This window comes from Taeniopygia guttata, chromosome 2 (genome assembly GCF_048771995.1).
Source record: "Taeniopygia guttata chromosome 2, bTaeGut7.mat, whole genome shotgun sequence".
Taxonomy (NCBI): Eukaryota; Metazoa; Chordata; class Aves; order Passeriformes; family Estrildidae; genus Taeniopygia; species Taeniopygia guttata.
The window spans coordinates 4013452-4029053 of NC_133026.1; the positions used below are offsets into that span (position 1 = coordinate 4013452).

Here is a 15602-nt window from a genome sequence, read left to right on the forward strand (position 1 = left end):
CCCTTTCAATTTATTTTTCTGTTTACCCAACACCTGCAATTCCTTTGTTTTTCCCTTATGCCCATATCTTTGCCTCTCTGCTTCTCATCACTCAGTTCTGGAACACTTCCAATTGGGCCACATTTTTCTTGACTTCTTGCTAATCCTGTGGGCTTTTTCTTGACATTTTGCTGTGGGCTGTGGTTTGCTGTCTTGGGCTAAACAGGATGTCAAAACCATGGTGTTCACTGGTTAGGATGGACTGTGACTAAAAGTTTGTGATTGACACCTGGGAATTGAACCCAGGTCCTTTCCACTGTCCACTTACACCTGCTTGCACAGTATTTTCTGTTAATTAAGGTCAGGTATGATGGGAAAATAAAAAAAAAAAAGAGAGAGAGAGAAATTTAGAGATGTTAGATGAGAAATACATAGGTTTTTACTTGGTTATTATTTTATTTGCTTATTTGCTTCATATCAACTTTTTTTTTTTTTTCCATCTGTAAAGCAGAATTTCTCTGCATTCTTCACCTTCTGTTTCAACCTCTTTTGTCAAGGCTCCTCATTTCTGTGCTCTGGGGGTTGCTGTGTTTGATGCTTGCTGAGAGCAATACACCCACAGCCTTCCTTGTGACCTCATGTTCTTACAGATTGAGTCCACTGGCAGCACAAGGGGTTTTTAGTAATAAACAGCAAGTGTGGAAACGCTGATTTCCATCTCAGGTAAAAAATTCTGAACTGTGTAGGCAGTCAGGGCTGGTGATAAATTAATCAGAAATGGAGATTTATTCACACAGAGCAGCGTGGAGCTGCTGCTTTTCCCAGCAAGCCCCAGCCAAGCCACTGTGGTGTTCCCTCCTTCACCACCACCACTCCCAGAATTAAATATCACCTCTCTGCTGAGTTCACCAGGCTCTGAATCATCCTCTGTAACCTGCCTAGGGCTGGCTACAAAGTTTGCTGGCAAAACAATGTGACTTTGGGACAAGAGTGATAAAAACTTGGGCAGAAGATGCTGCTGAGCTGAGCTCACTCTGCTTTTGCTGTGTGCGAGGACTGAAATCCCACACAGTCCCTGGGTGCTCTCTTATCTCAATTTTTAGACAATTCTTCTTCTTCAAGCCCCAAGCTTGTCCTGGAGCTCATGTTGGCAGCTCCTCTGGGCTCTGCCCTGTTTGCTCAGGATATTCTTTGTGCAGAACAAGACCTGCTGTTCACTCACCCCCTAAGCATGAACTAGAAATAAATAATGATGACATCCTCCAGTCACCTATATGATTTTCCTGAAGTTCCTTATACTGCCCTTCAGGGTCTCGTAGCAAAATGATCTTTTTATTTTTAGTTTGGAGTGTTTCTGGCTAGTTTCCTTCTTTCAGAGAAACTAAAATAGTAGTGCTTTAGATTAGTAAATATAAAGGATATCCCATGCATGAAGCAGTTAAAGATTATCTGCTGGTAAAGGTTCCAGGGCATTATGAAAAGTACAATTAAAATACACCTTAGCAGCTCTTCATGGTAAGGCTTCCCTTAATATCGTTTTGAAATCACACACACACAAAACAATTACATTATTCTTAAAGATTTTGTTCAGCAGAGTGACAAGAATGAGTATAAAAATAAACCCAAGCTATTATTAGCTCTAAAAAGAGATCTTTTATTAAAAATCCCTCAAAAGATAGCAATCTACTTGCTAATAAACAAGTATCCTGCCCCTTTCTCATAAAACATTCAACCAGTTAAAGAGGGAAAAAATCCAGCAAATTTATAGAAACGTTGAAATCCTTTTCAGAACTGTTCCACCAAACTGGGTCAAGCTATTTTCAGGCTGAAGCAGTGACAGATTTCCCCAGGAATATGAAATATTGATGTGGCCAGATTAGCAAACATCATTGATTTGGAGAGCTGGGGGGCCAGGAGCTGGAGCTGGGCCTTGTCCTGGGTTGTAAGATAAGTGTGTGCTCTATTGGCATCTGTCAGAGCTGGGGCAGTTCTCTGCTGGTTATGGGGCACTTTTCTTTATCTCTCCCACAGCCAATCCTCCCTCCAGGAGATCTCTTCTGTTCATGGCCACTGAGTGTCCCTGCATGGCTGAGAAAATTCCATCATCCCATGGGGAGATGCTCTGCCCAGGGGAGGAGCTGAGCATTCCTACCTGGATACAATCTGACCTGGGAACAGCACAGCAGCCTTTGCCCACTGCATTCCCAGAGGAGCAGCTTTCTTCCCACTGCATTCCCAGAGGAGCAGCTTTCTTCCCCACTGCATTCCCAGAGGAGCAGCTTTCTTCCCCACTGCATTCCCAGAGGTGCAGCTTTCTTCCCCACTGCATTCCCAGAGGGAGCCCAGGCCCATCTCCCCCAGCCCTGGAGCTCCAGAGGAAAACTCCCCCCTTGTGCAGGATCCTGCTCCAGCAGAAGCACAGCTGGCACTGCAGGAGGGCTGAGCCACCATGGGATGGGACTGCTGCCACCTCCCTGACCCACAGGGGACAGGGCATGTTCTCATTCTGGCAGTGCTGGTTTGTATTTCTGAATTAATATTTTTAATTTTCCTAATAAATAAATATTATTCCTCCTCCTATATCTTTGCCTGACCACCCCTTAATTTCAAAATTATATATTTATAATAATTTGGAGAGAGGGAGTTTACATTTTCCATTTCAAGGAAGGTTCCTGCTTTCCTTAGCAGACATCTGTCTTTTCAAACCAAGGGAGGTGTAAAACTCTGTCCATGACTCTCTTGTTTTCTTTGGAGGAAGCAGCTGCTTCAGGAAGTCTTTACCTGTTGAAAGAAGGATCAATTGTGTTAGATACCTGCATTTAACATCTTTCTGTTTTAGAGGTCTTTTTGATAATTTCAGAGGTCTGATTAAAGGTGCTGGCTGGATGGAAAATCCATGATAATATAGGATTAGGGATTGGAACAGGGGGTGAGGAGTGGCTAGTGTTAGAGGATCTGAGATTGGACTCAGAATGGAGGGCTGAGAGATGGGAGATGCTAAAAGGAGCATCACTTTAAGCATTTCTTTCCATTGTAGCATTTAACTGTCTCACACTAGTAAAAACACTCTTTAAATCTGAAAGACTGTGTGCCTCAAGCAACCATGAGCTCCAGTGGTGATTCAATGATTTAGTTTTAATTCATCCATTTAACTTTAGTAACTCAAATAGTGAACATTTGGCCCTAAGTTTAGCCTAACATCTTATGCTATGCATGGGGCATACATGAAATAGATCTTTGAGGAAAATGGGTGTCTATTTACTAGGAAATGTGTGTATTTGAAATTAAATTGTGATTGACTGTGGTTGTACTTTTGTCAGGTTTTATAGTTAAATATTATTATAACACTGTCCTGCCTTAATTGATGTCCTCACTAAAAATTGTTAAAATACATCACCTTTGCAGCTCTTGGTTGTTTCTCCACAGAAATTTGAGAGCTGCTGGTTTGAAGAGGAACAAAAAAAAAACCAAAAAAACCAAGCAAACAAACAAACAAAAAAAACCCCAACAAAACATTGCTGCATTGCATCTCTCCTGTCAGACCCTCTGATGCAATCAAGAATAGCTGAGATGTGTAACTAAGATTTAGCCCAGTGTGCCTTTTCCCTGGATATCATCCTTGGTGTTTCCCATTTGAGTTTTGATTTGATTTTTCCCACAGCCTCTACAGACTGAACCATGCTCCCTTTGCAGAAACATTTCACACACTGGCACATATAGAGAAAATCTAGAAAGGAAGGAAATCCCTTCCCATTGTGGTTTGTTCCTATTCTGGCTGTGTCACAGAATCATAGAGGGGTTTGGGCTGTGAAGAACCTTAAAGATCATCCAATCACAATCCTCTTGTCCTTGGCCAAGAGCTGGATCCTGTTGCTGAAGGAACGACCCCATTGTTCAGCCTCAGGCAACTGAAGCCTCAAAGCTCAGCCTTGGAGATCCTTAGAGAGAGGTCCTGACTGGGAACTCAGAGCTTGAATGGTTTTTTGGGGGTGGTTTCTGCATGTCCCAGACATTGTGGAAGATGGAACAATCCCTCTCTCTGTTTTAAAGGTTGAAAAATTACTCTTTCATAAATGTCTAGGCAGAGAGCTGCCGAGTTAAGAAATTATTCAGATGTAGAATATGTAGAAATTTAATTATTTATCTGAGGTTACAGATTATGGGGAAGAGTTTTGCTTTGACCTGACTCTCACGACAAGACGATTACTCGGAATATTTCCTTTTCCTTTGCTTCATTCTCCTGGTTTTAAACCAGTTATCAGTGAATACCAACTCTCAGCTCCACTAAAAGTGACCTTTCATTCTCATGCACCTGTCATTTGTAGGTACACAACATTTATATTAAGAACAGGAATTGTGGCAAATGTGACCCCACTTGCAGTGTGCAGGATTGGGCCCTTCAGGCCCCCAAAAGGATTAGGAAGTAACTGAGTACCAAAGATGGTAGCAAAAGCTTGCTTATGTTTTTTGGGGTTTTTTTAAAATCCTCTCTTAAGGAAGTTCTGTGACTTTGTGTGTGTCTGTGTCTGTGCGCTCTCCATTTTTACCAGGGAAAAAAGAGGCAAATTCTAAGGATGACAGATGACTGATGATTCTGGGTTCCTAAAATGAACCCTCCTCAGAGGTGAGCGACTTGTATTCCCTGAACATGTTTCCTGATAAAGATCTTTCTGTTCTTTGACATTCCCATACATTTTTTCACTCTTGAATTTTATTCTTGGTGAGGACTGCCAGAATTCAGGGATTTTATTTTGCATTCCATAAATCTCAGAGTGTACAAAAATGACAACAGCACACATGGGTTGATGTGAGAGCACATGCACACATTATTCATGGCACTGGCTGGATAGGAAGCTTTGCTTTTCACTCCCAGCAATTCTTAGCTGAGGAAATCTCACAGCCATAAATTCACTACAGAAAACATGCTAAAACTTAGGCGAGAAAGGAAAAGCTTTTAATTCTGAAAGTGTAAATGTATTCAAGCTAAGCTGTGTGAGCAAAATATGGCTTTTAAATTCGTTACCCTGCCCTATTTTATTGCAGGTGCTTCTGACTACAGATTTAATTGCTACAAGATGACAATGCTGAGGCTTTCAGCTCTTACTAACCCATTTTCACTGAGGCTTGGATGACCTACAGGACCCCATGGAGCCACCGTTGTGCCAGTCAGATATTCTGGGAACAGGTTGTACAGAGAGGCTGTGGATTCCCCGTCCCTGGAAACCTTCAAGGACAAGTTCACAGGACTCTGAGTGAGTGGTCACTGTGGCCCAGTTGAAGGTGTCTCTGCCTATGGCAGGGGATTGGAACTAAATCCTAAAGGTTCTTTCCAACCCAAACCATTGTGTGATTCTGTGGTCGCACCCCACCCCACCACCTCATTTCTCTGCTGGTGTCACTCCACAGGCTCCATGTCTCCCTGGCACTGGGGCTGCTGTGGGACGTGCCAGGTGATGTGGCAGTGACTCAGGGGGAAGAGCTCTTTGGATGAGATTTCATTTCAATGTTCACCCTCGTTGCTTTTTGGCTTCATTTTGGTGCCCTGGTGCATTCCCTTGATGGATCACTACAGGGAATGTACCCATTCCCTCTGGGTGCATCATTCTACACATCTGCTTTAAAATGGATAAGGAAGTCATTATCCTTATTGCCATAAAGGAGTTGCATTGTTCAGAGAGCACATACCCACTTCCACCATTATGCCATTGTTTTAAGGAGTTTTCAGGGCTTTACCCAGGGTTGGTCTGCAAAGCAGGTTGCTGCCTTCACTGCCTCTCTCCCAGGATCGTGGCCTCACCACAGGTGGGCATGGGTTCAGTTTGGGAAGCTGTCTTAAGCTGCAAATGGGGGTGTGTGTTCTATTGGCATCTGTCAGAGGTGGGGCAGTTCTCTCCTGTTCATGGGGCAGTTTTCTTTATCTCTCCCACAGCCAACCTCCCTCTAGGAGAACTCGTCTGTCCATGGCCACTGAGTGTCCCTGCATGGCTGAGAAAATTCCATCATCCCATTGGAAAATGCTGCACCCAGGGGAGGAGCCAAGCATTCCTACCTGGATACAATCTGACCTGGGAACAGCACAGTAGCCTTTGCCCACTGCATTCCCAGAGGAGCAGCTTTCTTCCCACTGCATTCCCAGAGGGGCAGATTTCTTCCCGCTGCATTCCCAGAGGGGCAGATTTCTTCCCACTGCATTCCCAAGGAGCAGCTTTCTTCCCCACTGCATTCCCAGAGGAGCAGCTTTCTTCCCACTGCATTCCCAGAGGAGCAGCTTTCTTCCCCACTGCATTGCCAGAGGGAGCCCAGGCCCATCTCCCCCAGCCTTGGAGCTCCAGAGGAAAACTCCCCCCTTGTGCAGGATCCTGCTCCAGCAGAAGCACAGCTGGCACTGCAGGAGGGCTGAGCCACCATGGGATGGGGCTGCTGCCACCTCCCTGACCCACAGGGTGCCAGGGCCTGCTCTGACTCTGACTCTCTGTGTTGTATTACTGCATTTTTATTTTCCCTAATAAAGAACTGATATTCCTACTCCCACATCTTTGCCTGAGAGCCCCTTGATTTCAAAGTAATAATAATTCAGAGGGAGGGGGTTTGCATTTTTTATTTTAAGAAACACTCTTGCCCTCCTTAGCAGACACCTGACTTTTCAAAGCAAGATAGTAGTATTTATATTAGAGCAGGGAATTTCAACACAGCTCCACCATTTCTGAGGCCAAACCATGCAGTTCCATTTGTCTGTGCTGCTCTCTGATGACACAGACAAGCTTCATTCCTCTCTCAGAACAGAAATCTTCAGAAGTTTTATTTAGAATCAGCTCCATCTGACATGAAAAATAGGGAGGCAGGGTGTTTGAAAGGCAAAGGCACAGACCTCTCCCATGTGGTTTGGAAGAGCCCTGTCTGCTCTTGGCTGGTCAGACCCCACACGAGGCAGTGTGAGACAGGTGCCTGAAGGTCTTTCTTGGAGCAAAGTAGGAAACAAGTGGTACTGAACAAAACAGAAAATGGAGAGAGATGCTCCTTTTTTTCATGAATAATGATCAGAGCAAATGTCACTGAGAGCAGTGTGATTTTGCAGAACACATTTCTCAGTTAGGAAAAGCCATTACAATGTGACTCTTCAGGCAGCACTTCTAACTCCCCTGTAGTTGTGGATTGATTTTCTATTTACTGGTTGGAGCTGTCAGTTTTCACTTGCTGGCATCAGGAGAACAGTGATAGTAGAGAATGCCATTCACTGACAGGTATTGCCTTCAGAGCAAGTCCAGTCCTATCTGTGACTGGATGGATGTCAGCAATCCAGGCATCCCAGCGCCTTCTCCAGCCCCTGAGCTTGAGACAGGTGTTCCTCTGTCTGTGAAAAGATTTGATTTCAGTGCAGGCAGGAATGACTGCAGTCTCCTGGAGATTGAAATCACCTGTGCATTGCTCAGCCTTGAGCAATCCCTTTGGCTTTCCGGACTCAGCAGCAATTACTGCGTGAACTGATTCGGGACAAATCACTGGTGTTAATTAGGATAACCTCCATGGGCAACTGTCTAATTTAGGCACTATTTCTATTTCCTTTTGTGCCTTTATGAAAACACTGACATATTTTCCCTTCTGCCTGCATTGGTGTTCATGAAAGTATTTCAGAAAGGAATTGAAATATATTTTCCCTCTCCATAATTGCTCTCATCAATAATAAGTCACTGCCTGGATTCCAGCACATTGCCCTGAGCCACAGAAATGCATAAGCAGGAGAAGGAGCAGATGGAATTATGATATTTAAACCTAATTCTGTGGGGAGTTCTCAAGTGACAGCAACCTTTGCTACTGCCATTCATTATGGAGGCTTTTTGTTGAATGTGTAAAGAGAGCCGTAATTATTGATTGCTCAGCAGGCTGCAGCTGACAGCTTAGTAAGAAGTATTAATAACTGGGATAAAGAAGTGACTAAGAAATCATATTTTTTTTCAGCGATTGGGTTTATTCCAGAGATAAATTGCAATTTTATAGCCCTCGAGAACATCAAGTGTGGGAGCAAAAAAGGTTGGCTCACACTTTCTGCCCGCGGAAAAGCAGAGGTGGAGCAGATTGGTTGTAAGTTAACATTCATCAGAGGATGCTGAGCATTAACACTGAGCTGTTTGGGTGTTATTTCACTTTTCCCAAGCCACTGCATCCAGTGAATTTACAACTCATTTATGTTTTTATAAACAAGTTCTAAGTGCTTTAGTAATGCTCTGTACGTGCCATAATTACTGTGAACGTTAGGAAAGAGAGAAGTAAGCGGCTTTAGGTCTTGCAAAAAATGTCAGTAAACTAGGCAATGAATTTACTAGAAAATAAAGTTTAGAGAGACTAAAGCTATGTCTGGCTCCTGGCCAAATTTGGTAAATAACTTTGAACTGAAAAAATCTTGAAAAAGAGCACGAAGAACTAAGTGTTGCTCTCAGATTTGCTAAAGAAAATATTCTGCTATTTCATTTTGAGAGCAGTGCTTTAGATTGAAAAATTACCAAAAAAACCAATTGGTTTAATCCCCTTACATTCATGAAACATTTAATCTCAGTTTAAATGCAATGGTTCAAAATGAGCTCAAATTAATTTTTACTTCCTCTTCACTTCTTAATTTCAGATGGTTGGAAAAAAAATTAAAATTAAAATCCTGCATCTCTGTGCTTATCCCCTGAGCTGAACCATCCAAGCTGCCAGCTTTGCAGTAGAGAATTCCAGATGTAACCAGCCAGGTTTTCCTGGGATGGAATAAGCAGCACTGCAGGGTCTGGCCCAGAGCATCAGTGGAAGAAGTTGACAGATTGCAACAGCAGAAAGAAATATGAATTTACAGTAGGATATTGTGGGCTAACAGCCTGTAATTCCAGGATTGGGGCTGATCTTCCCCTTTAGGCTCTCTGTGGCCAACTCAAGAGAGAAAGGCACTTCTTGAAGGCATCTCCCATGGCTTGGCCCTGTCCTGGAATGAGAGGGTGGGTGAGGAGACGCAAAAAGTGGAGATGATTAATGGTAGCTGGAGGTGGGAGATGATCCTTTATGGTTGCTTCATGCTTGTCCACAGCCTCACTCAACTCCCTGGATCCTAAACTTAGAAAATGTAGGTCCTTACAGAACTATTGTTGGTGCTGCTCAGCTCTCCCCTGTCACTTCTCCTTACTGGATACCTGATTTATTCTAACTCAGCCAAATCAATACTAAGATTAAGATACTTCAAGCTTTTACTTTGAAAAATTAATGATTTATCCTATTAAAAACTGCCTTCTGGAAGCACAGTTTATTGAGTATTTTATTGGCTGGCGTTTTTGTGTCCCTCACCAGGGAGAAGTGAAATTTGACACATAAACACTTCAAATGTTTCCTTTTGGACTGAATGATGCATGACAAAGGTCAAAAAACGTTTACTGTAGTTTTTTACTCTGGTGTGTTATTTAAATAATGCCACAATATTATTAGTTTGCTGTTTATGGATTCTTTGTACTCAATATATGATTTTTTCTGTTTTCTGCTATGCTTGATCATTATTGTAATAGTTGGATGTCAGTAATGGACTCGGATTCTTACAGAAAAGCATTAATTTGGACACATACAGCCCAATTCTGTGCCATTTACATCACAGAAAATAATTCATCACTGCCTCTGTAACCACTGGGTCTTGCTGGGAATGCTCCCAGAGCAAGATACAACTCCAAGAATCTCAGTGGTGGAATTAATACCATAAAATATAGCTTTAAACTTAAACATTAAAGTGTGCTGAAGTGAGTCTCATATCTCTTTGATATTCAGTGGAACTCAGGTCCATAAATGCCTGTCTGACTTTTAAAAAATAAGACTTGCTCACAAGATTTCTGGAAAATAAGTACTCTGAAGCAATTCGTTGTGTAAAATAGATCATTCCAGGCAGGAAAAAAAAAAAAAAAAAAAGAAAGTAATTGGTGCTATCAAACAAGTTGGAAGGTCATGGGCTGTTCTTGTGCCACATAGTAATCTCCAGTCCCTCTCCACCTCTCAACCTTGATGAAAAAGAAGTTTAAAAATTTTAAACTTTCCCCTTTTGGTGCTTGAAAGTCAGCAGAAGGCTTGAAAATGGATGGTCAGAATGAGAAATGTGGGTTCCCTTGCAGTGGTGATAGAAAACCAGGCCCAGGAGCTGCTGTGAGCTTGGCCATGGACCAATTTCTACCTGACTGGAATTGGGGGGCCCAGGCTAAACAGAGCCAAGACTGTTCTTTCTCCTTGATGACAAATAATGTGGCATTGTTTTTATCTTTAAACTGAACTCTGCCCTTCCCCTCATCTCCAAAACCTGGTGGCTTCATCCAGCTGATTCTTATTTTATCTAGAAGTCTGGAAAAAGCAGAGCTGCTGAAAAAGCAGCAACTACATTAAGAAAGGAAGCAACAAAAGATTAATTTAACACTGCTGACATTTGTGAAATAGTTGACTATTCTGTGCTCAAAAAATGAAAGGCTTTGTTGTACCAAAGAGAACAAAAGCCCTTTGTCAATCATTATGTGTCTTATGTCCCATTTTAGTGACTTTATACACTTATTTTCTATAGGTTTATACAGGAAGCCTCTTTTAGCCTTCTGCAAGGAGCGATGGTTAATTCCTGTTGTATTTTCTGTCTCCTTTAATTTGATAAAATAAGAATAGCTCAAATCAGTCACCAGGAAGGATGTCAAATCATCAGAAAGGATGTCACACATAGCAGCTCAAAATGAGATGGTGGGGGAAACAGTCAAGGTGGAATATTAGAAATGAGAGTTGCCTGGAAGAGCAGGAGGTGCTGAGTCCCTCTTTGCCTCTGCTTTGTCACAGCCCCTGTCTTGAGTTTCCAGCTTTATGTCCATGTGACAATGGGTATTTTCCTCCCTCTGAGCTGCCTGCTGTGACTGACAGCTGAATTTTGATCCTCAACACCCCATTTCAGGTTCCTGTGACCTCAGTGAGTCTGCTCAGCATCCCAGTGACTCCCTAGGATTCTGTGTGGCACCACTGCAGCCCTGGCAGAGGAGCCCCAGAATTGCAGTGGCATCCCAAGAGTTCCTTGGATTTCAGGCACATGTGGGGAACTTCTGCTTTTGCCCAGCTCTTGGCACCACGAATGTGAGCCTGGAAGGGATGGGGCAAGCTCTGCCTTGGGTACCCCAGGATCACAGGTAAGGGAATATGGGGCAAGTGAGTAGTTTGGGTTGTGAGCTGGGATTCCAGCTTTAGAATCCTCTTCCAAGAACTGTCACCAGCTGTCTTGTGAGCAGGGCCCTGGGCTTGTCCTGAGACGTCAGATAATACCCACATCCTCATCACCTCAACCTCTAATTTGGTGTATCAGCTTAAAAAAAAAAAAAAAAAAGCAATAGCTGTCATACTGCAGGACGTGCCTCCCTAAATCTTCCTTTATTCCTGCCCTATGTGTCCCGTGTTGCAACTGGTTTCCTGCATCTACATGTTCACCAAACGGAAAATTGGTCCTTTCTGTCACCTTCAAGTGTGTCATTTTGGTTATCTTGTGTACAGTTCTTCCCTCACCCACAACAAGAGACAAGACAGTTTTGTGCTGGCCAGTATTCAAGTTTTTCATTTGACAGTTCATGTCTGGCTATGGAGATCTGACATTACCAGGAATTTATCAAAGGGAGAGATCTTTTTGTGTAAACACACACTATGCCCATTTCTGGGGCTGTAGCAGAGTCCTCCTGCCTTGAGAAACACCCAGGAAACAAAGGAAAAGTTCTGCCTTAAAACTACAAGAGAATTATTTAGTACTCACATAAACATTTAGGTTGGAAAAGCTGTTTGAGATTACTGAGTGCAACATTCCCTCAGCACTGCCAAGCCCATCATTAAATAAAACCTGTCCCCAAGTGCCACATCTACACAACTTCCAAACACCTCCAGGGATGGTGGCTCCACCACAGCCCTGGGCAGCCTGTTCAACGCCTGACCAGCCTTTCAGGGAAGAAATTTTCCCTAATGCCCAACCTAAACCTCTCCTTGCACAACATGAGGCCACTTTGCCTCCTCCTGTTCCCTGGAGCAGAGCCTGACCCCCTGGGCTGTCCCCTCTTGTCAGGAGTTGTGCAGAGCAACAAGATCCTCCCTGAGCCTCCTTTTCTCCAGGCTGAGCCCCTTTCCAGCTCCCTCAGCCTCTCCTGGTGCTCCAGCCCCTTCCCAGCTCCATTCCCCTCTCTGGACACTCTCCAGCAGATTTGGGATGTCACAGGTGAATTTAAACACTCTCCTCTGGTAAGCTCCAAAACTGGAGGAGGATCCTATGGCTCTGCCTGGATGGGACTGTGATGCTCCTGGAAATGAGCTCTGTTTCTTGTGTGGTTTTTTTTTTCTGCCAAAGTAGATCACACAGCTCTCCTGTGAAGGCAGCAATGGGTGGGTGGACGTTTGTAGGTCAGGAACAGAGAAAGGACCCATCCATGTGGGAGATGCTGCTCAGGAAGTCTCAGGGTCTGGGTGTCAGGATGACCCCAAGAATGTAAAAGTCTTTGTTTCCTAGCCCATGCAGCCAAAGAAGTTGGAATGTGTAGGGTCGGCTTCTCAAGGTTGTTGATTTTTCCTTATCTATAACATTCTTTCTCTGACCTGCTGAGCTCTGTCTAGCAAGCCAGCCATGGCAATCTGCTCTGCCCTCTCAGGCAGTGTTTATATTTTATACCCAAAACTACGTGTACTATATTTGTAATAATGTACCAATACCTATCATCTGTGTTGCACAGTGTGCCTCTACCTGAAACCAATAGAAAAGTGTCACCATCGCACCAAGACATGGAGGACAAGACGAAGGAGAAGAAGACCAGGACACGCCCAAATCCCTCCATCTTGTACCCCCTGAACCACATAAAAACCACAAAATTCTACTTTTCCACCCTGCGTTAATTCAACTACCACACTAATCAAACCCTTGTGGCTTGTTACTCCTCATACAAAATTAACAGCTTTTTCCACAGGCTAAAATTGAAGCCACAGGTGGTTTTGACTTCCTGCCCCCTCCCAGGGTCTTGAGACAGCCAGGGCAGCCAGAGGGATGTCCTGGACTCTGACAAGGAAGCTCCCCAGAAACTCCTCCACTCTCCCATTACATCCTGCTTTTCTGTTTGTTATATGCTGAACCCAAATAACCAAATTCTTCAGCTCCATCTTCATAAGAAACCCTGGGGGAAGAACTGGGCTGTTCCTCTGAGAAATAACAAAGACGGGATCCAGTCTAGACAACAAGGAGACCATCCTGGCTGACCTTTGAAGTTTTTCCAAGGTCATTCTGGAGTTTTCAAATTGGTATAATTAATTTCTTTTTTTTTTTTTTCCCTCCATAATTACTGGGAAACGATTTGTACTGTGGCCTCAGAGACAGGGAGCACTGGGAGAGCTCTGCAACTTATTATTCAGTGTGAGACACTTTCAAAGGAATTTTGAATGTATAATGAACTGTGAACATGGAGAGGGATTTTTCTTCCTCTCCCCCTTTTTCTGAATTCCCAGCACGATGTGGATAAAATGTGAAATATCAGGTCAATACAAATGTGGCTGCTAAACTGTGCAGGGAATAACTGTGTTCTCCTATAATAAGGCTTCATTTCCCAACTGCATCTGTTTAGCAAAAATGACTCCTGCAGCAGGGTGTTCTTTTACACAAGCTTAGGAATTCGGTATTTTCATAAATTCCTTTTTTCTTCCTTGTATTGGCTTCTTAGATTAACATGTGTCCTGAAACTAAAAGGCAGGAGAACAGGTATGTAAAAAAAAAGCAAACCAAATCCCCGTCCAAAAACTAATTAAAAAAAAAATCAAAACAAACAAAAAACAAACAAAACAAAAAAATAAACCAAAAACAATTTTAAAAAAAACCCAAAAAAACCCAGGAACAAGAGAAAGTCTAAATATGAGGAAATTGAAATTTCAGGTTTGAGTGGTAACTTCTGCACCAAGTGTGTGAGGCATATGCTGGCCTCACTCCACATCAGAGGCGGATTTGTTTCAAAAATTAAAATTAATCTTTTTAGCCCCCTAATGTTAAGCTTCCATCCATAGTGAACGAGGATTATTGGCTGTTGGAGGAGAAGGAAGGGACGATTTACAATCAACCTCTTGAAGCCCAGCATCTCTCTGCAGAAGGGAATTTACAGATCTCTGGAAAAATGCTTTCTCTGGGGTCTGTACAGCTCACCTGGGTGTAGGATCAGGCCTCATGGGCACCTGTGTGAAGGGCAAAGGGTTTGGTAATCTCAGTGCCAGCCCTAAAACACAACTCTGGACTAAACATGGTCAGCTCAGCTCAACCCTCATTTGCTTAAGTTCAAATTTAAAATGCCACATTCAAAGAATCAAAAAATTATTTAGATTGGAGAAGCCCTCTAAGATCACCAGTTCCAACCATTAACCCAGCACTGCCAAGTCCGCCACTGAACCATGTCCCCAAGTGCTAAAATAACACATTTTTTCAACATTTCCAGAGCTGCTGATTCCATCACTTCCCTGTTCCAATCCCTGATCAATCTTTCAGTAAAGAAGATTTTTCCTAATACCCAATCTGGACCTCCTCTGTCACAATTTAAAGCTTCATTTTCTATTCTTTTCCTTTTAAAAAAATACTGGCATGCAGCTAATTCAACAAACTTAAATATTGAGGCTAAAATCTGCTTTAAAAAACACATCTCCAGTTAGAGGTTGAGATGATTTATTTGATTTATAAAGTACAAGCAGCTTGGTGATTAGCCAATGTTCTGTGATCTGGAAGTGATTTTCAATAAAAAAGATGTAAGACTGCAAGTAAACGTGCAAATTAAGGAATGAGGAATGTACAGCTGGTTTTAGTGCTTGCAAGTGGAGCTGAAAAATAGGAATCTCCCATAATAACATATATCTGTATGCACAGACATCTACTTAACACACAGTTATCCCACATATTTTAAACTTAAGTGGTGAATGTAACTCAGAATAGTAAAGAAGATGCTAATTTGACTGTGTAACAGAGAGAGAAAGGCAAAACAGAGGTGTGTAAAGTACAGGCTTTGTGTTTTAATGGAGAAAAGCAACTCACCTTGGGCTGGTGTCCATCTGCAGCTCAATGAACCTGCAAGAATGTGCACACTTTGCCAACATCTGCAATAAATCTGCAAATATATTGTGATTTAGCCATGGTTTCATTGCATCTACAGCAGAAAAAGCCCTGTTATTTCCTAGATTGTTCCTTTCCCTGCTTCATGACTTTTCCCAGGCTTCATCCTCAGGTTTTGCGTGTCAGCGGTTGAAGGAGACAAACCTCATAAATTATGGAGCTTTAAGACAGGTTTTAATTAAACTCAGTAGTCAAAAAAAAAAATGAGAGGGTGCAGTGTTGTGGTGGGGGAGGTTGATGTGCTCCTCTGTGAGTGGTGTCAGCTCTCACTGTCAAGCCAAGGTCTTTCAAATCTGTCTGAGACACTTCCCTAGAGCCCACAAATTTAATAATACTGGGAATTCAATGAGTACACAGCTCACACAGACTCTCTTGTCAATCCTAAACTCAGAGCATCCATGGTCTGAGATGAAAATCCCATTTCTCTCTGAAGAAGCAGCAGCACAAATATCCCATCCAAACCCTCCTCTGTTGCAAGGAAACCCAAAATTACTTT

General features: G+C 42.9%; 1 long non-coding RNA gene across 1 annotated transcript in view; it reads right to left on the reverse strand.

Moving 5' to 3' along the window:
* Window positions 1-15354, reverse strand: part of LOC121469360 (uncharacterized) — a 39220-nt gene extending 23866 nt beyond the window's left edge. The window contains exon 1 of the long non-coding RNA XR_012054401.1: window positions 15029-15354. This is a non-coding gene — a long non-coding RNA (uncharacterized lncRNA). The remainder of the gene's footprint in view (window positions 1-15028) is intronic.
* Window positions 15355-15602: the final 248 nt, after the last annotated feature.